The sequence below is a fragment of the Culex quinquefasciatus genome, chromosome 2 (genome assembly GCF_015732765.1).
Source record: "Culex quinquefasciatus strain JHB chromosome 2, VPISU_Cqui_1.0_pri_paternal, whole genome shotgun sequence".
Taxonomy (NCBI): Eukaryota; Metazoa; Arthropoda; class Insecta; order Diptera; family Culicidae; genus Culex; species Culex quinquefasciatus.
The window spans coordinates 224,858,205-224,882,809 of record NC_051862.1 but is presented as its reverse complement, the minus strand read 5'-3'; the positions used below and the strand labels follow the sequence as shown (position 1 = coordinate 224,882,809).

The following is a 24,605-nucleotide window of genomic DNA, read 5'->3' as shown; positions in this document are numbered from 1 at the left end:
ATGACTGGCTAATAAATGTGACCAATTAACAAACCACATATTTTAGAAATTTAGTACGGATTGGCATTGGAGGCTGAACAAAATGGTAACCTTAACTAAATTTGGTCCTTAATCAACGTGTGACAGGTTAGCACGATCATGACGACATGTAAATAGATAAATACTGCTATGATAAACAGTTTTCCATGTTGGTGTCATATATTGAAATCCTTGTAGATAACTTGAAAAATTGTTTAAATTGATGACATGCAAAAATAAACTGCATCCGTATAAATCGAACCCACGGGGGACGAACGTGAAAAATCACTTTTAAGTCATTTTGCTCCACACTCCATACTCTTGAAAATCTTTGACATTTTCCGACCGGAATCTGTAAAACATCATCCTCTTCATACATATGTGTTTTGGCAACTCGCTTAGAGCATAAGTGAAGGACGTTTTTTCTTCCCCAAACAGAAGCCGAACAAAACGACAAGGAGATGTGTCACGTATGACACAGTCGAAGAGCATACACGGACACGGTACACGTATCACATTCAATATTTATACATTCAACCCAAATCTATATCAAATTTGAAAATAAAATAGAATATCTCAGAAGGTGTGTGTGTGTCTGTGCATGTGTGTTGTTTACCACTTTCTATCAAAAGAAAAGCAAAGCTCAGTGGCGCAATCCGGGTGGGAAACGGCGGCAAGGAATTGGCCTCGGGGACAAACTCAAAAGTGGATTGAAAGGAATGGGTTTTGTGTGATTTGATTTAAATAATATAGCAGCAAAATATAACATGGAACGTCCATAAAGTTTTTGAATATGTCACGCATGATATAAATTGATTGACATAAAATATTGATCTTCTAATGCATTGCATTGCCACGACAGTGCCACTGAGTATGAGCTGAAATGTGAGTAAACGAGGGCAAACTGGGTGATGGTATCGCTTTACAATTCGATCTACGGGGATAAATTGACGGTGCGGCGGCGAGCGAGCGAGTGTCGACGCGGGAACGAAACGAAACGGTTGTCGGTGGTGCCTCCAAGTGTTGGGCTGGGTGGTGAAAAGCAATTGCCTTTTGCTTTGCATATACCTACACTACTGCTGGCGTCTATTTGAATGAACGGAATGCTGCCTGCTGCCAAAGAGAGGGGACGACGGTCGGTCATAGATGTTGTTGGGCTTGGGTCGGTACAATCGAAACTCGATGGAAGAGCGCATTTGCTGAATTTTCGAACACTTCGCATTGATTTATTTGAATTGGCTCATAAATATCTCATACTTGCGCACAACGATAAATAGAATGGTATTTGCGATCGACCTCGGTTTTGGAACAGCGTTTTTAGTGGGAGCCTAATTTGTACCGAAGAGCAATTTGTATAATCTTCTCGCTCTTATCCAAGTCATCAGCCAGAAAACGAAGCTGTACATTTCACAGCACCCACGATTCATTCGCTAATAACGGAAATTTAATCATTCATTCTTGCTGGAAATAATTAATGGTTTTTCAGTAGAAAATTGCGCCAATTTCCTTCAATTGACGTCAAGTACTATGCTGATTTTCCCCCTTCAAAAACTTATTTTCCATTCTAGCTAATGGTGCTCACTCGCAATGGTAATCTATTCAAAACATGTAATTTATTGACTCGAACGAAATTATCCCATCAATTTCGGCTGCTGCTGTGTTTATGACTTCTCCATAGCTTGAAGATACATTCTGCCCTATTTCACCTCACATTCACAACGATCGAAATTACCGTGGTCACAAAAGGTCAAAAGCGAGCAAAATTGCTCTCGTATTTCTGGGCGAGAAAGCCATTCCCCCTGGTACCTATTATCACATTTCGAGTTCACGACCTCTGGAGCGATTGTTCATCATTTTCCTCTTGGTAGTACAAGACTCCCAGTGGACCAAACCAAACATAGAGAGAGAGAGAGAGAGGCAAAACCAAAAATCTCAGCCCATATCAGCGCTGAAATTTTTATGCTAAACCATAATAACTTTTGTCTAATATCTCGAAACATTGCTCCCGGTGCTGCTCTGTGACGAAAAACTTTTCCCTCCTCACACACACACACATACGCACATGTGTTTTACCTCCCCCAAGAGCCTTACATAAATTTACCGATCTTTTTCACCCAACATCGAGTGCGGGACCAAAAGTCTTGAAACTTTTACGCCAACTTTTCCAGCAATCTCAACAAACAAATCACGAAACGACGTCGCCGTACCTTACGCCGCTGGAGCAGGAGGATGGGCAGAGAAAATCAGGAATAAAAAAAATATACCAGGAAGAATCTATTTCCACATCCCCGATCGGGTGACACATTCATCCCAAGAGAACGTGTTTGCATAACATATCGACTGTCTTGAGGAAATTATCGCACACATGTTTCGTAAGTGATATGAGGAAAACAAAAGTTGCTTTCTTTTTGCTGCATGCCAATCAATTTAGAAAATCATATCAATCTTTTAATGTGTCATTTAGATGTGACAAAATCACTTTTTTTATCAATATATGTTTTTGCTGCATTTATCGAAAAATTAAGCGAAATACTTTCAAGAACGATTTCACACAGTTGGACAATATCCTTGAGGAAGACTTCGGTTCCATTCAACCATAAGCATTTGCATGTTTGTATAAGTATGCGTCACGATTTGCCCGAGCGTGGAACATGCCATTATTAATGAAAACGTTTATATATTTGATCAGCAATAAATTATGCAGACTTTTTTTTTGATCGTGCTTTTTTGCTTTTGCTCTCCCATGCTTAATGGTGTTTGGTGCATGTGTGCCAACAGGCAGAGTCAGGCAACCAACGAATGAGATCTCCCAGGAATTAAAACGGAATCGGGAAAAAATCGTTCATTTTTTCTGATCCACTTTTGTTGATCGTATTTTTGTCTGTCTGGTAGCAGGACTCGCCTGTTCCTTGAACTACATTTCTTATGGGGTTTAAATTTTTTAATGAGAACGCTCATTAAATTACTATCAGATAAGAGTTACACATTTTGTCAAGTATTCTGAAACTTAAAAATAAAAACATATGCAGATTCCACCCTCGATACAAGTTAGCTCCATGAGTCTTTGCAAAACTCCGAATCACGATTTAATTTTTAAAATTTCGACCTAAACTGGTTGTACTTCAGCTCCAAACTTCAATCATATCACACTACTTGATCGGCGTGACTTCAAGGCATAAAATATTTCCGATTATGAAAAGCAAAAGACGAACAATCAAAGCAGAAAAATGAAGCATTATAAATCTTGTGTGAATCGCCTGGAATTCCTTTGACCGAACGGGAAAGGATCCGATGGCAGTGTCGTCGGTGTGTGAACGTGCCGTGTGTCGCGCGGCAGAACGACCAAAGTGACAGAGAGAGTGAGTAAATGTGACTAAGAATGAGCATCGTAGTAGGGGAACAGCATCTAATTCCAGCGTGCCTCTAATGTTGGCAGGTCAGAACTTTGACATTCAATTAAAGCTCATTAAAAGCGATTTCAACAGAAGTCGAGTGATAAATAGCTCAATAAGAAGTGAGCAAGCAAGTTTCTATCAAAAGTTTTGCAAAATTAGTTGTTTAAATAGTGAAAATCAGCAAATTGGATGGAGTTAGGAGCGAGTGCTTAACCTGCCAAAGATACGAGAATTTCCCCTATAGTGTTTTGTTTTGTTTTACGCTGAGCGACGCACTTGGAACGCTGGAACTGGAACCAGGAACCAGCTTCTGAGGTTTTCGTGTGCGCAGCTGCGATCGTCGTCGTCGTCGGTGGGGACACAAAAAGAATGGGACTCGAAAAAATTCGCACAAAACCTACATCTCGTTTGCAAGTGATATATTTCTCGCCTTTTGGTATTAAAAGGTACATTTTTGGCAACTAAAGATTCGGTGTTGTTCAAGCTGTTGCATGACTTTGAATATGTTTAGAAGTATGTCAATTGTAGGTTTGATCAAATTTGAACAGATTTGAACAAATTGTAATAAAAAACTAATCTTGTGACGCCAATTAAAGTTATTTTTTTGCCTAGGACAGAAGGAGGAATGCGTAATTCTGTTTTTTTGCAATTTCTTCGTGAAACTACTTACTTCTCCTGTCACTCTCGAACAACGAAATGGCCTTATTTTCTGTACCAAAAATACAAGAATGGAAAATTAATACCAGTGCTAAAAAGGTCTACTTTTCAGTATTGAAATGGGTGCAGTTTTTAGCATTAGTATCGAAAAATATTATTTTGCAATATTTTTTAGATTTGAATACTCAAAAAGCGTTATTCGGAATTGCAACAAATGGTGTCAGCAACTCGTTGCAAAGCTTGATTTTTATCAGCACGAGTCGTACATTTATCCAATGATGTTTACCGATTTTTTCAACACTCGTGATTTGTGATTATCCAACTCAGCAGAGCATCGTTGGATAAATGTACGACTGGGCAAATCTCATCTTTGCACCTTATTGCATAAACTACTATTTTGAACTTAGCAGTTCAAATTTTTTGAGAAAAGTGATGTGGAATTCAAAAATACAAACATTTTCGTTTCTTTTATTCAATTTTGACGCATGGGTAAAAAATTAAGTAAAATTATAGTTAAAATGCAATTTCAATTTAAAAACTCAAATTTCTCCAAAAAGCGCAGATTGCATTCGAAAGGGAAGATCTAGCATAACAAATACTGAAAATATCCCAGGGGTTTATAAATATGTTATTCCAAATTTGAATCAGCATTCAATTTAATTTTTTGTAAGAATTATTTCTTCAAAATGGTTCACAATACTTGTTTCAGATACCGTTCGATCAATAATCAGCAAAGTGATCAGAAAGCTGACAAAATTTATAGCAGCTAAAACAAAGGGCATATAAAAATGCGAATGATTTGGAATTTATTTAATATTTTGTCGTCACCGGTTTGGCTTCCATATTTCAAACCCATTTACTCTTGTGTTGTTGTTTTAGGGTTACTTCAGCTATGTTCGTACCCATGTGGAACTTATTAGGACCTACGTAAACACAAAAGCAAAGATTTTCTTGAGAAGATAATTTTCAATCACAAACTAGGTCAGAAAAAGTTACCTTTACCCTATGTTTTTGGAGTTGAGAATCTGGAGGAGACTTTCCGTCGTCAGCATCATCGTCGTCGTCGTCGTCATCGAACGCTAGAGGAATTGCGGAAAATCGTTCACGCAACCCGGGCCAAGTCAGAAACATTCTGGGACCTCTCACCTCTTCTCACACTTCTCCACAGCATGCAGAGCTCTGTTCCGCCGGCGGCGGCGACGATGAAGGTCACCACAAGTGACACAAAAAGATGATTTGTAGCGGCTCTGAAACAAAGACGCGACCTCGCTACCAGATTTTCGTGGGAAGGTAGAACGATTCGCGCCCTGCACAGAGCCTGATCGATGATTAACTTCCTTTTAAGGAATTTATTCAAAATCGGGCTCACACAAGTGTTCGATGACAATTTGAAATATGAAAGCGAGAGTGCGAGCGTGTTGGGATCAGACGGCCAAGTCCGCGCATTAAAGTTCCAGAGCCCAAAAGAAGAGCGGCTCAAAACAAACAAAATCGATTGAGCTTCTAGAGTTTCATATTTTACTCGCCTCTGTGTATGGTTCTTCCTGCCGTCAAGCCGCTTCCAGACGACATCCTTCGGAGCTTCCAATAGTAGGTAGGTATGGTGACGCGACTCTGTTCGCTTCTCTTTCACTTCTTTCGTTTTGTGAATATTTTAAAGGTCTAATTAAGTTTTGTTTTCGTGAGAAGACCTGAGGAAAAATTCTACCTCCTCGCTGTCATCGATGACGACGACGACGACGGTGATCTCGCTCGCGCAAGTTCTGGGTTGTTGGATTGGCCGATTTTGTCACCCGTTTTGGATCCACGGAATCCGTGGTGTTGTTGGCGAGTTCGCTGGGAATTGAGTGGGCTTTATCGACATCGCGGGCTATTAATTCTCGTAAACAGAGTCGTTTGTTAAATGAACGAGCGAATATATGAACGCGCGAGCGGAAGGGAAGAAAGGCATGATTTGTAGCTAATGGTTTTTGCTTTTTCTGAACTTATAATATTCATAATCAATTAAAAATTGAGATTCCTTCTTTATACCTCGTTTTGGCTTGTTCAAAAAGTTTGAAGTTATTATATTGAGAGAAAAGGTTTAGTGAATTGAAGAACATTCAGAAATCACCATCACATAATTGATAAGAAACAGGTTGTTGTTAGTTTGATGTTGTTCAAGAAGAGTATATTCTCGTTAACAAATAGTGCACAAAATACTCAATGAGTGGGAGATTCTAACGTTTCACTTCCCCTAATTGTTGAAAAATGTATTAATGTTCGTGGAAACGCCAGCATTTCCAGAAAATTAAATGTTATACATAGATGAGTACCTCAAAACATAACACAATTGTCTTTTTCTGTAGATTTTTCACCACGGTTTGAGCTCCCTGAACAAACTCTAATTAACGAAATATCTTGGAAATATCATTTTAGTTCATATACGAAACTAATTATGTGAATAAATGATATGGCTTCGTTCTAAAAACGCGTTCATGGATTAATCCTGAGATTTAGGATTTGTAAAGACCCATGGTTTCTTAGAAAGATTTGAATTAAAAAGACCTACTTGTCAATTGAACAACTTAACGTGATCATGTGTCAATTATTACAGAAGGTGACGAGAAATGAACAGATAAAAATCTTCCAAAGAGAAGAATTATTATTATGAATGGCACTTCCCCTTTACCCTATGCTTATATCAAATATTTTCCCTGAGTACATCCAGAACAGTTTAATTTACCACTATTCCAAATACACAGTGTCAGTCGACGCTCACCCATAAACAAACCCGAGCAGCAACACTTCGATAGCGTCTCAAATGTAATTTATTTCCTTTTTTTATTTTGGCTACCAAATTTATTTGACGCAATGAATTTGGTTTAATTGAATTTCAAATTTCTAAATTTGAAACAATTTTTCCCCCAAGATTAATGCCCCATTCTTTTGCATGCTTTGGCTTACGAAAAAAATCGTCATCGTTGTGTGTCTGTCTTGTATTGCCGTGCACGATTATTCTGTTCTCTGTCGAATTTGGATTTCTCCTGGTTGCACGTTGTTTTAAATCCTTCCTCCGCTCCAGAAACTACCATTGTACGCGTTAAAGCCAACCGGGGTGTTCTTTCTTTTTAATTAGTCTTTAATTTTTCCAGGTACGAAGCGTACATGTACGGCACCGTTTCCAGGGTTGAACCGGGTGCGAGTTTCGTTTGCAAACGAATGATAAAGATTTACCATGAATTGAACCCGCGGCGATCAAGACCGAGAATCGTTGTTGTTCAGAAATTAACCTCTCCGATCGATTTCTTGAATTCCGATTTCTGCTGCTACCGGAGATGTGGATTAAAATAAATATCCGTGCTTGAAACGGTTAGTCTCTCGCAGCCAAAGCAATGACCAATGAAACGCTGCTAATAGAAGAAGGGAGGGTGGAGGGGCTGTATTTGGGTAAAGTGTGTATCCAAAACAAGAACCGATCGAATATTCCAGCTAGAAACTGTAGATGCTAGACTGTGAGCGTTGTATGGGCATTTTTCTTCACTTCGCAGCAATTGGAGATAAATATGTATGGCCTCGTTAGCGTCGAAAGTTATTATAACAAATGATAAATTTAATTGTTTAATATTAGCTTCGTTCGCACTTGCTCAAGGTGCTGTGGTTATGCCTTAAATCAATGGGTAAATTTTTTTTATTAAATTATGATCTGGATTTTATCAAGCTCGCCAATAAATGGAGAGAAATTTGAGCTGGTAAATATTTACTTCATTACTAGCAAATACGATCCATCAACACTTGCCCAACCTGTACGTATGAAAGAAAATAATAATTCAGCCTGCAAGGTCACTAACATTAATCAAATAAATTATCAAATTTTCTTTCAATATTTCTCTCGGGTAAATTGCGGTGGGGACCCCCGCTGGGTGGCACGGTCCACTCCACTAATAGACGCTCATCAGGGCACCATTCGGCAATCCAATCTAAACAAACAGTAGCATTTGGGATCGCGGCAGCCCGAGCAGACGGAAATATCGTGGGAATAACATTTTTTGTTATTTGAAAATACTAGGCCAATAACATTATTTGTTTTTTATAACAAGATTTGTTATTCGTCGTTATGATTTTTTTGTTATTGGATTGTTATTGTAATAACAGACTAATAACATTTTGAGTTATTCTTCGAACAAATCTTTGTTATTATTTTTTGTTATTTTAACAACTAATCCGATCATCCCAATAACATTTGGTGGTATTCTTCCATAACAAAAAATGTTATTCCAAAGTTGTTTTGGCTCTCAACCAATATCAGACCAATAACATATTTTGTGATGATAACATAAACTGTTATTAAAGCCTTATGCAAAAATGGATTTTTCAAGAAGATTCCATAACACTTTCTGTTATTTTAACAGTATTTGTTATTTAAATGGCATGAATTTTGTTATTACCGTCTGCCCGGGAGGTGAGCCAAAATCTCAACGCTGGAACCCCGAACCCGCTGATACAGGCGGCGCCCGTGACCAAAACACAACGCTATCAGTTTTATTCGTCAGGTCACCATCATCGCGCACATTTCGCCCAAGCAGCGGTTTGTGGAGTTTGCGGCCATTCGAGGTTTGGAGGCACCAACCAACTGGGCCACCAACCAGTGGGAAAATTAAATGTGTCGTGAAATGTGACCAGGAATATGACGAAGGAAACGAATGAGAACACCTTAACGATCAGCAGCAGCTTGAGAAATGAGATACGTCCAGAAAATACACAACGAAAATCGCCCCAAAAGCGATACAGGAAGCCATAAAAACACCTACCAGCAGATAAATATTCCAAATTTGTTTGCTGAAAACATTATTGCTAATTCAATAAAATATACTAAATTATTAATAACGTACCGAATGTATTTTGATATGATATTCAGATTCGACTGTCATCGTTCTCAACAAGCTGAATACAACACTACACTGTAATACAAAAGATTAGATCAAAATACTTTTTTTTGATAATCAATGTGATTAAAACAAAACAAAAATCACTGATTAGAAAACAAACCATTTAAATTTTACAATTTTGATAGGGTAGAGGACCCAGTTTTCGCCCTGCTCCAGTTTTCGCCCACCTACTGGATTTAATCTGTATTTTGCAAACTCATACCGTTTTTTGGTTGAATTTATTATGCAGGTTTATATATTCATTCATTTCTAGTACTAATTGAAACTTTCCTAATGAATTTCTATTGTTTATTAAGTTTTTATAAGCTTTTCAAAAAAGCCTCACTGCAGCCGCCATATTTTTGTCAATTTAGACTACAGCGGGTAATAATGTTAATGAGGGAAAACAACTAATTTTGTCCGAAAATAATGTAATTGAATAATTCATTAGTTCACTGTTTGTCTGAATTTCATGAAAATCTAGTGATTTACCTGTTTTAAACGTTTACCAAAGGTTATTTCAATAAAATAAAGTGGGCGATTTCTGGGGTCATGAAAAAATATGAGATCCAATTTTCGCCCAGGGCGAAATCTAGTATTGTGTTTTCAGATTTTATCTAGAACCAGTTTTCGTTGACCATAAAAACGAATCTAATCGCAGCGAAATGTGTCTGAAAATATATGTGGAACATTCTAGATTATTTTTAAAGGTTACATAATCATTTTAATTACTTTCATTTATAAGGGGTTTTGGTTCAAATGTTGTAAAAGTTTACTGGCACATAGGAGAACAAATTAAGCAGAGGATGGAGAAGTAGTTACACATGTGCTTTAATATTTTTATTAAGAGGTACTCGAAGTTTTATATTGAGTCAATTCGGGAACGAATGACCCATAGGGTTAAAGCTCTTCTAACAAAATCAACAACAACATGGAGCTAATTGTAACTATGCGCCCTTATCTAGGGTGAATAGGGACACATAAGTTCTATCACAAATTTTGATTCAGTCATATTTGTTTAGAGAGAGTGAGAACATGTTTTGGTTTTAGTTATAATAGACAGAGAATCTCAAAATAAGCAGGATATCTGAAAAAAAACTCCTAGGATTTTTTGAACCTCAATTTATAATATGTACGACAAAATATGTGCACATCAATGAAATTTAGCTTCGGAAACATGTTGTGTATCAATAGGAGACCATATTTGCTTAGCTTTGAGTCATAATTTCATTTGATTTCTTGATTTTTGTCGTGGGCGAAAACTGGTTTCAAGGGTGGGCGAAAATTGGATTTAGGGGGGCGAAAATAGGCTCTTCAGAGCACTTTATAAAAACGCAAAATTTTATGAAAAATGAACACGTAAATGATAAAAACCTTGTGGAAACTTAAAATCAAATAGTTTATCAACGTTCTACAACAAATAGAACCAAAAACCATAAATTGTCATCAAATTCTCATCAAATTTCCTAGATTGCCACTATAAAGTGGGCGATTTCTGGGTCCTCTACCCTATGATTCAAACTTTTTGTTGACGATTTGGAAAATAAACAAGATGGACAAATACTTAAAATATTTTTTTTCCAAGCCATATTTAATTTAAAGAATGTTACAAACTATAATCCCTTTAACTTTATAGCTCACATTCCCAATTAAATCAATTTAAAACTCAAGAATTACTTATTTAAAACCTGTAGCAAACTTTGAAAATTAAATCTGGATTTTATCTAAATGCTTTTTATAAACAAATTATTCCGTAGTAACAGTTCAATAGAGTGAATCTACGTTTGTAAACAAGCACTATTGAACTGTTACTACGGTATTAATGAAAATATTCTGCAAATCTCTTCTCTATTTAATGAGCCTTGCCTTAAATATCAAACAATTTTCCTAACTTTTCATCAATTTTAGGGTAACATGTCTTATTATAAAGTCTAAACTCACATTTATACCAGTTCTTTAAAAATCTGATTGCATTTAAACCTTGAGTTCAGCTCAATACTTCCTAAAACCGATCGACACAGTGGTGTTCATGATGCGGCCACCCATCTACGGCCTTCCGATAGAGCCGTAGATGGTTATCGCACCGATTTATGTTTCTTTCTCGTTTCTCAGATTTCAAACAAATCAAACCGCAAGCAAATGTCTTTCAATCATCGTCTTTATTTTTCCTCTGTGACCCGGCCATCTCTGCTTAATTGCGTCGTCTTTGTTTGATTTCCAAGACATAATCAAATAAAAATTAAAATAAAATTATTTTTTAATGATTACCTATCTGAAGATTTATTTATGGCTTTTCGACGTAAAACAAAAAAAAAACAGCTCCGGTAAGTGTGCACCTGAACCTGTCGGATTGGATTTCCTTCATGAAACAGAGTCATGAAAAACCAACAAACAAAAATCGTATAAAAGCTTCCAGCTTATTCCCATCAATATTGAATTCAATATATCATAACGCCTGGGGTCTTCCTTGTGTGTCTTTTTGTAATCCACGTAGCTGCCGGAACACACTCCGGTCACCGGCGACGCAGGCAACAAACTGTGATTCAAGGAGATCATAAACGTATACCCAACCTTGTTTATAAGGATCGTTTAAAACACATTTTAAGCGTATGTATGTATATCTATGAAACGGCGAGCCCGAAATCAAACTTGGCTAATGAAATAAAAATAACAATAAAAATAAATCAAATAAAACACACATTTTCGGTATCATTTAGCTTCGCAGGCAGGCGGAAGGCAGCAGCAGCACCACTGTCGTACTTTGCAACGGCCTCGGTCCATTCCGGGAGGAAGCGTAGTGGTGGAGCCAAGCGATGGACACCGGACCAGGAAAGGCCATCCATACACCTCTTTGTGGAAGATGCTCGTTATGAGGAGAATTCACTGTGTACACTGCGCTACACACAACAAACACACACACACACATATACATTTATTTATTTCCTCGTGATCCCCGGTGATGGCAGCCGTTTTATCATCCATAATTGAAAACAAAGTCGGTTTTTGGACCCTATTCCAAGTCGGTACAGCGCGCAAGTGACTGATATTCCATCATTAAGTTCTCGCTTACTTCTGTGGCTGTGGTTCCTTCCACCAGTTTCTGGAGATCATTTTTCAGTGCTGCTTGGGAGATGCATACACTCACGAAGACTTACTGCTCGTAAGATTGTGGGTAATACTTTTAGAGTTAATTATCGAAAATTCGTTTCGACAATGTCTCAAGGCGTACGTAAAACCCAAATCGGCAGTTGTTCCCTTACTAATTTTACTATGCAGTTTTTTTACTTAACATCCAGGAAAAGATTTTTCCCACTGACATTATGTTTTAATTGTTATTTTTTAATATTTTGACTTTATATCAGAATATTAAAAGCAAAATGTATAAAACAAGCCAGAACATAAAGCGATCCCATAAACCAAGTTGAGGTCTAACTAGCTCTTTTGTCTATTCGGATGATTAACCTTAACTCAGCAGGAAACAGAAAGAGAATCAACACTTGTACCCAACCGAAGAAACGTTTTAGTGCACTTCGGAACAAAATATGGCTGCTGTACACCTGACTCGACGCTGTGGAACTAACCATACGCGGATGATTATACTGTGGGAAAGCCACAATTTTGACTGAACCATACAGTACAACATGAAACACTTTTAAATCTTAATTGCCGAAAAGATTTGGAGATTTGTTGGTCATAAGTTTTCGGCTCGAAGTTGTATCATGCCCAAGGTTTCTTAAACTAAGCTTTATCAAATGTATATATTTACCAAAGGTGTTTAAAATTTTTGTCACCTTTCTATTTACAAATTTGGCATAATACCATTCTCGAGTGATCCCCAAAATTCGAAGTCAATTTTGAAATATACAACAAAAATCGTAAAACCCAATGCATTGGTGTCACTCTTCATATGGAATTAATTCCGATCTGATCGTGCTTTCTTGATGCAACCTGCAAGTGCGATAACTGTTCAAAGGGAATTGAATCAGAGGACGTTTTGTCACTTGTAAATTTCCGACAATTGCATACATTTTTAATTGTAACTCAAGACTCCTGCAACCAAATTCAACCAAAATTCAGGACAACTCACAGAGCGGTCTGCCAATTATAACGATATTGTTATTGTTTACAATTATCGATTATCTGAAGGTTTGCTGGAAAATTCGGACAATCGAATCATGGTCAAAATAAAATAAATGCTTCCCCACTATGGGAAAATTTGATTGGTTAATTGCTACATCACGAAATGCATTTTCTCAATATTCCATCACCACCATTTTGACCGCCATCTTGGATTTGAAATTGACTTCGGATAAACGAGTCCGGACTGTACCTACATCCCGCATCTCGATATAAAGGTAAAATTTCTCAAATCGTTACAGCATGTGTGCTCGAATCCCCGTCCTTTCATCCAGCTAGTGCCGTTATTGCCAGTGCAGATTGCCGTACACATTTATCTATTTTGTTATCGTGCCCCCAATACTGTGTCAACCCCCGGTGGTAAAAAGTTGAATCAACCCCCCAACGAATGTAAGGATCACCCAACACGTGTGACAGGATATACGAACAAACACAAACGGAACAAAGCCGGAAGGACCATAGAACGACAACGATTTATTCCCTATATATTAATATCAATATATGAAAAGGAATCTTCATCAACTGTGAGTTTGTACATGTATACGCGATACGGTGCCTGGGGGTATGAAAAAATCAATAAAATATACAACCATTTTATTTTCCACCCACAGATAAAATAAATTTAGCTTAATAATTTATTCAAATCATACACTCTTGCTCACTCACTCGCAGCAATAGCGCCGCGATGTTCAGCGTTGGTCGGTAGCTTTCCGGTGGGGGGTAGCGAATTCGTACCGAGGAGCGAAAACGGTTGAGCATAAAATACCATCATCAGGAGCGATGCGATTCGTTGCGGTGGCGGTGGTGCCTGGTTACTGCTGCTGCTTCTACTTCCTATCAAACACCTTCCTTCTGCCTCACATCCCGGTTTCTGGCTCAGTTAGTGTCCTTGTGTGAGATACAGCACACCACTGTCAAATCGGAAGGGGCAGTTCATGAACTACGCATAATTGGTTGAGTTGTTAGCTACAAAAATAATAATCTTAGTCAATTGCATACAGAATTTTAGGGAAAAAGTATTACTTTTCAATTAATCACGTTATTTAAGGCTGACCCAAAAACGCTTCTGACATTCGCATCCCATCCTGGCCCGGACTGAGCCCGGGGTCGCTAAATTGTTAAGGTGTGGGTGGGTGGTGTAGACCATCAACTTCAAACACGATCCGCAAACGGTATTGGTGGTGGTGGTGCTGCTGCTGCTGCTGATTGTGAAGGTGTTGGGTGGTGGGCTAGCTAATGCGGGAAAAGGTAACCTGCTTTGATACATGCGGTTCTCCCGGGGGAATGGGGGAGCACTTCCCCCTTTTTGCCGTCTTCTTCTCCACGTGGTCGTTTTGTGACGCAAAAAAGAAGATTCCATTTCACCGAGGGTTGTGAAACCAGATAGCCAATAATGTAACTGGGATGATATGATAGAATTTATTAAATATTTGACCGCATGCGTACTGAGACGACCAAACATGGACGGTGCTTTTCGAGAATTTTGTTTCAATTTTATGATCATTATTTGAACGATTTTAATCAATAACAGCAATTATTTATCTCTTCAGTTGGTAATGACATGACGCCTTCCGTTTTGGTCGACACCCTCCAGTAATTTCACCGATTATGAGTGTTAAACTTTCACACCAATTTTGCTGACAGAATTTATACACAAAACACCCCTTTTCGATCACAGGCATCGTTACATTATCAGCGTTAAGTAAACAAAAATCTGCGCCCAACAAAAGATAACATAAATTTATGATTACAGAGTTATAATGGTGCACGTGGCATTAATCATAGATCTTGCATAGCGCACGGCTGTCATCTCCCTACATCATCATGATGTAACTGTTGCCAATTTTCCATCCAGTCACCGGAAGCAGTTAGAGTGGGCAACATGAAATAATATTATGTCGAACTAAATGCTTACATATGCTTGTGTCACAGTCACGTGATTATCATATTAAAAATAAATAAAAGGCTTTCAGTTTTGGCACATTCCCTCCCGTTTGAGGGATTATAAGGGGTGCGCGCCTAGGGGCAGATTTTGTTTGCTGCGTATTCTAAATTATATGATAAAGAAATTTTTTATTCATTTTTTCCGTTTTAACATTTTGAGAAAACCGATTCTTTTTTTTATTTTGTTGATGGAATGATTTTCTAAAAATATTTTTTTTGACGGTATGATTTTTTTTTTTGAAAAACATTAAGTTCAAATACCAATTTATTTTTCAATTTTTTGAAGAATATTATTGAATGTTATAATATATCGTTGTAATGCCTCCTTTTCAGTCTAAATTGAGATACTATTACAACATAAAAAATGTAACATTAAACTGTAGAAATTTACATCTTTCAATCCTCGAAATGTATTACTCTGTATCTTTTTTTATTTTCTTATTTAGAGGTCAAATATGAGTTCAATGACCCCAATTTAAAAAAAAATGTTGAATTTTGGAATGTTGAAAATTTCATCAATTCCTGATGTAAATCTGTCGAAATCTGTCACCATGCCCAGATGTAATATTTTTTCTCTGTGTGGTTGATTCTCTGATACAGTTTGCTAAATCTATACCTTGAATATTAAAATCCCCATTTTGTTCGTCATCTTGGACACCACGTAGTGCATGTTTCAAAAATCTGATCAGAGAATATGTGAATTTTGAAAATATGCTTGTCATGTAACAGGGGCAGCATGTTGCCAGCTCCCATACAAACTAAGGGTACCCGTTTTTTGGGCCCATTGTCCTTAGATGGTGGCCCTCGATATTTTCTAGCCAAACATTTTTGATAATGGCGAATAGTTTAAATTAATATAGTGTTTGCCTTGTTATGATCAAAGAAAATAAAATAAGCGTTTTGGAATCATTTTCTTGAAAAAAAACGTTTAGAGATACACCACGATAAAATATTAGTCTCGATCAGTTGGAGGGATCGTGCCGTCACGAAAAAAAAGTTTTTCGTGCAAATTTTGTGTTGCATATTTTATGGGCGGACTCCAACGAGGCCCAGGGGTTGTCTGTTCATTTGAATCATTATTGAACATTTTAAGAATAAGATGTTATTAAAGTCAGCCATATTTAATAAAAAAAAATATCCTGATTGAAAATCCCAAGTGAAAATTCGGCAGAATCTACGAGAAATCTAGTCTGTACTGGTCTATTTATTTACTGCTAATACGACAAAACAACATTTGAGTCGTAAATCATATTTTCATCGTGCCTGATTCGAGTGTAATCTTTCGTGGTGTTCTCATTTTGGTTTTCCAACTGACACTGGGAATGAAATCCTGGCGCGTGGCACGTATCAACTTGTAGACAAAATATTGAAGGGCCGAGATCGAAAAACATCATCTCTTTGATAACAGGCACGCTACGAACCGTCGGCTGATCCATATTGTGACAAAAGATCAACGGTGTAAACAGTTATCAAGCTTTTTTTTTTCTCTGGTGTCCTTTTGCTGATGAGCAAACGCTCGGTGCCTTGACATAATCCTAAACTGTGCACGTGTGGCTCGCCAGTCGGGTGTTAAATTGTCACATTGTTCTTTTATTCAGAGATTAATATCCATTTCAACGCGGAGGGAGAACAATTTACGGCGCAGCGATAAAAATATTCATCTCTAATGGCGGGTAAAATTTTCTTATCTCGAAAAAGTTACATCTTACTGCCTGGGCTGCTGGTGGAATCCAAATCCCTGAAAATATTTTAAATTCCAAAGTTGTCGCCAAAGGTATGGCAACGGTGCGCAAGTAAAAGTTCCTCCCACTCCTGGGTGTCGTCGTTGAGGGTGTTATTTACATATTTAAGGTCCCGAGGGAAAGAAAATGTTATCTCAATGGTCCTAGGAATGTAAAACCAACATTTTGACACAACACATTAAACATCATAAATGTCACCTTTATAAAATATGCAAACACTGCGCAGCAGCATCGTCTCCCAGGATATCCAACAGCAGCATCCAATGGTGGCCACCAGTCAGCCGCACAGGACCAAAACGAAGTGAGATATAATTTCTTTTAATTTTACCTTCCTTCTTCATCGCCGGAGAAAAGCGAAGCTTGTGTACAGTTGCCGTAAAATGAAAATCTCACCCCAATGCGCATCCCCAACCCCACTCAACTCGAGACCGGGAGAAAGATTTTCATCTTGGAGACAGATGAACGTTTTTGGCCGTGACGCAGCATCTCCTTCAAGCGCGAGTGTATACATAAGGCAATGGGAAATGTTCCCGAAAATAATCTTATTTGATGCATATAATCTCTTGTCTGTTATGAATTTCAATAAGTTCGTTTCTTTTGATATAAAATTTAAACGTGTTACAAATACTGAAACTGGCACTCGCTTCAGTTTAGATGGAAGCTGGGGGCAATGCCAGATAAAAATAAGGATCTTTCCGGCAAAGAAGGAGGAGCAGCAGGACACGGTGGATAATGAGAATTTGCAACGCGCGCTGAACTTTCCAGCAGCGTTATAGCGGAAAATATAGCGGAAAGCAAACGGAAGGAAATCGATTAGGGATGAAAATCTATTTGATTAATTTATTTTCCTGATGGGAAAATTAAATTTAGAATTTATGTGTAGCAGTTTTGTGAATTGATATTAATTCTCCACTTCGCCATGCCCCGGCACCACGTTTCAACGGGGCGCAGTGAAATGAATGTCAGTGGGATGATGGTGCTTTTGGTGCCATCCGCCCAGCGGGGGAGGTGATTGGGCTGAAAGATGGATACAAAAGCAAAAAAAAAGTAAAGCTTTGCCACCCACTGATGTGGAAAATTTCTGCCATATTGCGATGTGTTTTCTTCTTTCTGTTGCTCGTCGAGAGCACAGCGCGGGGTGATGTAAAAATGGGTGGATGTCGGAAGTTCCACCACACTAGCTTTTACCGGGTTCTTGCTGTGACAAAATTAGTCCTATTGCGAGAGGCCTGGAGAAAAACGGCACTTTTCTCCTATATATCAATGTATCGGATATAATTGAATTTTCATTAAAATTTCTTCGCTATGGCATGGGACAACTGGGATTCATGGATCGTTTTGGCCTGAATTTACACTTTTATTGATTTTGAACCATGTCGTACGCTTATTTGAAACGGAGTGATGGATGTTTCTTAATTACCATCGGGCTTAAAGAGGGTTTACTGAAATGTATACTTTTCAATCGCAAACTAATTTTGATGATGCTTCGTTGTTATCATGTTTTATCATTATTGAATTATACACACAGAAAAAAATCAATTCCCGTAATCGTGAATTAAGTTCACGAATGTGAGATCCACGAAGGAATTTATTCATGAGTATGGTGCATTTGCACCATAAACGTGAACATATTCCTTCGTGGTTCTCATAATCGTGAACTGACTTCACGGTTTCAAGAATTGATTTTTTTCTGTGCAGAATCACTTATTTGACTCAGAAAGTCGCTATGTCGCTCAAAGCTGACTCAAAATAATTTGCACATGGCTTTATTTTGATAACTTATTAAACTGTTTAAAATCAATGATTCCAAAAATGTTTTGCAATTCTGTGTATAACACAGCTAAAAGTGACGATTCTCGAGATTTTCAATTTTCCGGGAATCAAGAGTTGTTGTTGGCATTTTCCCGGGAATTCCCGGGACCCGGGAGTTTTTTTTACTACGCCAACAGTGTCAAAAATTTAAAATGAAAAGGAATACATTTGTTTCTTTTAAATGAATTCAGTTACTGTTAATTCATACTAATTCTATGAAACGTTAATTTAAGCAGCATCATTGTTTTGAGGAACTATATAAAACTTATGATTTTTTTCTGAATCTGCAAAAACAAAATCGTTTCTTGAGTTTTTTAAGACTCAAAATTGTAGTTTAAAATATTTACGAATCTTAATTCGCACTGAGTGATTTTTCAAAAGGTTCACAAACTTGTTACTAATATAGCTTATATATAATTTCCCATTATCGGGAATTTTGAGATATGATAAACAACGACTCAAAGCAACAAATTTAATTGTTATTTTTTGTAATTTTTAAGTTCAATATTAAATATTCATTGAAGAAATATTTACAGTTATCAGGAAAACCCAAATGTTCACAAAAACTAGATTGGATTGCTATGCTCAAGAGAAGATATGGAAATTGAACTTAACTTGTAAAAGCTTCTCCCTGTTACAAATAATTAAAAAAAAAAATATTTGAAAATAAAACATTTGATTTCATATCTGGGGTGTAACTGCTAAATAATTTTTAGGGTAAATTTTGGGGTCCACCTTTTTTTGGCTTCTCTAAATTATAGTTATTGGAATTTTTGAGAAATTAAAATTTACACTTTCTGAATAAGAAGATTAGAGAAACATTGGTTTATTCGAACTTGAACATCGAACATTGGACATTCAATGTTCTTATTAATTTTGAATTTTTCAAATGTTTTTCTGATTTGTTTATATAATTTTGCTCCGATATATATAAGTTTAAATTTCCCGGGAGTCTCGACCGAATTTCCCGGGAATCGAAAGGTCAAAAAATAGTAAATTTCCCGGAATTTTTTCCCGAGAATTCCCGCTCGTCACCCTCTAAACACAGCATCACAGCATTAACAGCAATTTTCAAAATGCCAAATGGGTAATTCAACGCCAACTCACACAGCAGTTGCCAGGAACCCTCTTCGATTTGCATAAAACTTTATCCTAAGTGGTAATTTTGTTTGTTTTTGTGTTGGTTTGGGATTTGGTGTGAAATTGGACGCCGGATTTGATGGCGTACTCAAAATTCCAACAAAAAAAACGTATTTTTCATCGAAATAATACAAAAATAGTTTCAAAAATTCTGCCATTTTTCGTTACTAGACTAATCATGGCCGGTCAAGGTCACCCGCGAGACAAAACAAAGAAAAACAAAACAAGTATATTTTTCAATACTTTGTTTTCGTAAAATCGCGAGCTTATGTTTACATATCAAACATTTGGTAATTGTCTGCTTTACAACTTTGTAGAACATTGTTACACTCTAAAAAATAACTTTGCAATGCAATGCAATGTAGAAATGAAAACTGAACCTTCTGGGTTGATGTAGATCCGAAAAGTACATTAAACTTCCCATATAATGTCATGTCCTAAAATTGTTTACTGCCGAGTAACGAAAAAAGGCAGAATTTTTGAAACTTTTTATGATTTTTACGATAACAACATGTTTTTTCGGAGTTCTGAGTGCAGGCTGCAAATTATTGAAAAACACGATTTTTTTTAATTTATAAAAAAATGTCACGAGATATCGAAAAATGGAGCTCAGTATCCTGATCAGGGACAAAAATCAAGAAAGGACATTTTTTATCAATAAAAAAAAAGTATTGAAAATGTTGTGTTTTATTACCAAAAACGGGTATGCAAATAGGTATTTATCATTCTTAATGCCATTCTAATGAACCACTAACAAAAAGAACCCTTTAGAGTGAAAACAAATGCCCTCCAAATACAGCCCACCTGTGCACGACCGAATATGAGCGAACCCCTCGGCGTAAGTGAAGGTGCCCGACGACGTGCACTAATTTGATTGTGCAGCACCCCCGCCATAAATAATACAAAAGCCTATGACTTTTCAACTTACCAAACCACTCAAACCGCGGAAATTAAATCAAGGAATCACGAACAACGTCCGCCCGCAATCAGCCAAGCAATCGAGGGTAATTTCATAAACTCAAATATTTATTCACTATCATCAACAAAACGGGAGCCGAAGAACAGGACCAAGCACGGAAGAGGGCTCCTCACAGTGCACAAAACATGCCGCAACGAAACACTTTTTAACCTCTCATCATTCCTCGATTTCCGCTTAAAACAGGGCTGCCCCGTGTTGGGAAAAGTTGGGAAATTCCTCACGGGGTATTTTTTTTCTTTCCTGTTGGCCTTCGACGAGGGTGGGTTTCGCGCTCAATTGCCTCGTTTGGTCTTTTTCCCCACACGTATCATGCGATCATTTTTTACCCACATTTTCCGGTGTAATTGTAGACACGCGTTCGTGTTTATGAAACAAATAAATAATAAATTAATTTTCCATGGTAATTGACATTATTATGGTTTTCTGTTTGATCGGCTCGTGTTACAGTGCGCTTCCAAGTAAAAGGGAACCAGTGGTGCAGTGGTGGAGGAACGGAGGAATGTTGTTGCGTTGTGTACATTTGTGGTTTTCTGGATGATGGAAAATCAACCACGGTGGAATAAAACCAGAAGGCAGCGAGAGAACACCACTGGTGAGAAAAATGACATGCTTATGAAAGCTTTATGAACTATTACGGCAATCAGTGTGATCATAAATCAAGCAGCGACTAGTCGACTCTCTTTTTTGAAACATTCTCTGGCCCCAGTACATCGATATGTTTACATTGGAAAACCAAAGTCGTGTTTATTTCCCTTATTACATTATTCAGTGATAATATAACAACTGATGCTTGCGGAGGCGTGCTTCTGTAAATAAATACACGCATAAATCCAAGAATAGACGTCTCCGTAGAACTGGCTGCCTTAATTTTATGTACTCTAATAATTTTCGATAGTAATAATTTTTTGGGGGTTTTCTCAGCTCGCATCACATGAGTTTTCTTCTTCTGGTACGAGGTTCAGCTCCACTGGGAACAGATGCGTTCCCCAAAACCTTTGTTTATACAATCAATTTTTAAGAATGTTTATTAATTTTTTCTCAAACCAAAGCTCAAAAACTGCTCGACTAGCCAGATTAAATTTAATGAACCTTGGTCCGAACGATACTCGTCTCGTCAAACAATAGTTAACGCGCAGATGGAACGATTTATGGTGATGTATATCTATTTTTAATAGGTTTTTAAAATATAATTCCAAATTTTGGAATGAGACCTGGTTTGTTTTCCTATTCCTCTCCATCATCGCGCGCCCCCTCCACATTCCTCCCCGAGCTGAGCTGTGTTTACATGCACGCGCTTTAGCTTACTTCACCCACGGGACTTTACCGCTCTGATCGGATTCAAATTTCAAGTCTTTTGGGAAAAGGAATAAAATACTATTGCCCAATTGTATTGTCTTTATTCCACCAAACCGAAGTGCGCAACAGATCTGTTCCGCAAAAAAATCTGTTGCGCAGTTTCTCTGTCGAAATGTCAAACTTAATTTGAGTATTTCCCTGTTAGCGTGTAGCCGATCAGATTTGACTTTTCTCGGCAATGTTTTGGTTGTTCGACTTCGGATTTTCGCTACGTTGTTAAGTTTTTTACTCAAAATTAGTTGAAATCTCAAATAAAACATTTTATTAACTAGGATCAGACAATGCAGAATGTTCATCGCAGGCTGGCTTAAATCTGCGATCTGGGAATGGCTCAAAATTGTCAACTCAACCGCCGGTGTTAATCGCAAGAAACGGGACCAGGTGTACAAGACATTTGGAGCAGCAATTAGATCAATGAGGATTTCATTCCGTCTGAATCTTGGACCGGGCCAAGAATTTCTGTGATCGGAAAAGGGCTTGGGAAAGAACCTGAAGAAGTTCGGCTTGATTGTTTTGCCATAATTGATGCGATAAATAAAACATACGACTAAACAAAGTTTATTTCGAGAATAAGAGTGATAAAATCACAATGATGCATTCATTCGTGGTTCGTTCCGTCTGTCCGTAATCTGGGTTGCCAGGTGCTGACTGAAATCGTTCTCTTGCAACTGGACTGCTGTTTCCAACGCTGGTTCTTTAATTACGCTGGCAAAAACGCGTTCAAATGAAAGGTCCTTGATGCCTGGTCTGGTGATTTTCAGAACTTAAGAATTGGGATCGATTTTGCGACGGTTTTTCTTTTTCATGAACTTCCTTTCCTCGGTCATCTTCGCTTCCGTTTCCGTCTTTGCCGCAGTCTGTCGATTCGGTATCGACGCGTTCGTCTGCAAACGGATCATAATCTATGTCAACGGGATCTCGGAGGTATTCCTTCTCCTCATAATCGTCGTACTCCATCTCCTGCTGTTCCTCGGCACTGTATATTCTGGAAATGAACAAAACTGATGGTATTAGTAACAAATTTAAGCTCGAATTATCAAAAATACTGTGAAACGTACCCTTTGTTGAAAAAAAAAGATTCCAAATGTTGTTTCAAGAATCACGTTTGTTTTTGTTGCGGCTGCTTTTTTTGTGACAGATGACAGCACAAAAATTCTACACTCAAAAAGGGATCCCATTAAATTGTTTCGCGAGTGATAAGTGGTGGCCTTCGCAGATGCGCTCGAAATTTGATTTTTGTCTGTATTCACAATAACGATCGTATCGATCGCGCAGCGGCTGAAAGGATCATAGTTCTGTAAATTTGAACTTTTTGTTGGATGAAAATGTATTCTTGGTGGTACAAACATTAGAACTTGTTTTAAGAGATGGGTTAAATATTTTAGTTTTTATTTTATTTTGCCAATATACCATAATATAAATTTTCAGTTTGACTCCTGCGGCGCCCTGGTTATTACCACACAAGACGTTCGACGCGCCCCAGCACATATTTAGTGTAAATAAACACCGAGAGCTTCTCGAGACTTGTTAATCAATCTATGAGTAAATAAATTTTATTGAATAAATTGCCTCGAACAAGCCGGTCGAAACAGGCGCGGGCCAACTGACCATCGCTTGTTTTCCATCCCGAAATTCATGCAATGACGGCGGAAATGAGAACTTAACTTTTCCATGCACAACACTTCAGCATCTGACCTAAACTGCCCACCGATGGTGTGAGGGCGCGCGAAAAATTTTGACTTTCAACACTCTTTACCCGATTCCAGCCTGTTGCTGGCACGATACGCCAGCTATATGCTATATGGAGGTATAAATTGAACAAACTTGTTGAGCCACCGCGGGCTGACTGACCGCGTCGTCGTCGTTTTCGACCCTGATCCGGTGCCACTTTTCGACTGATGTGATTTACATTTTTTCAATAAACGGTGACATTTTTCTCGTTTCAATCCCCCGCGCGTTACTGCAGTGGAACGCGCGCCGCAAGCAAGGATTTGTTTTATAAATTAATCAACAAATTAGTTTTAATTTGACACAGTAGTGAACAGCAGGATATGAATAACGATAGCATGTGGCGCCGATGGTAATACCAGACCAGGGCATCGCTCAGTGACGGCTACGACGACGACAACGTTAGCCAGCAGGCCCAGCAGTGATGGTATTATAAAACGTGATTTTTTAATTTTTAATTTGACATCCTGCTGGCTCTCGTCCGATAGTCGTGTTCCTCAAACGGTCAAACGGTTTATTGATTATCTCTCGTACCATGATTTTCTACCAAACAAAGACAATGTAAGGCAAAAAGAAGAAGAAAGTGTAATCCATTCCAAACTAAAATTCTGGCATGGTTTTGGCAAACGGTATCAAACGGTGATAACACAAAAAAACACTCTCCCTCACAGAGTGCAAGAGCTCCGAACTCCGGAGATAGCTTTTGTATCCGCCTGGAAAAAGATCCACTCCTATGTAAATCGAAAACCGTAGTTGGTACAACCTGAAGTTTTAATAAACCAATCAATCA

General features: G+C 37.9%; 1 long non-coding RNA gene across 1 annotated transcript; it reads left to right on the top strand.

The window, feature by feature from the left end:
* Positions 1 to 22,187: 22,187 nt before the first annotated feature.
* LOC119767502 lies at positions 22,188 to 22,643 on the top strand. Its single transcript, XR_005277549.1, has 2 exons — positions 22,188 to 22,302; positions 22,360 to 22,643. It is a non-coding gene; the product is annotated as an uncharacterized LOC119767502 (long non-coding RNA).
* Positions 22,644 to 24,605: the final 1,962 nt, after the last annotated feature.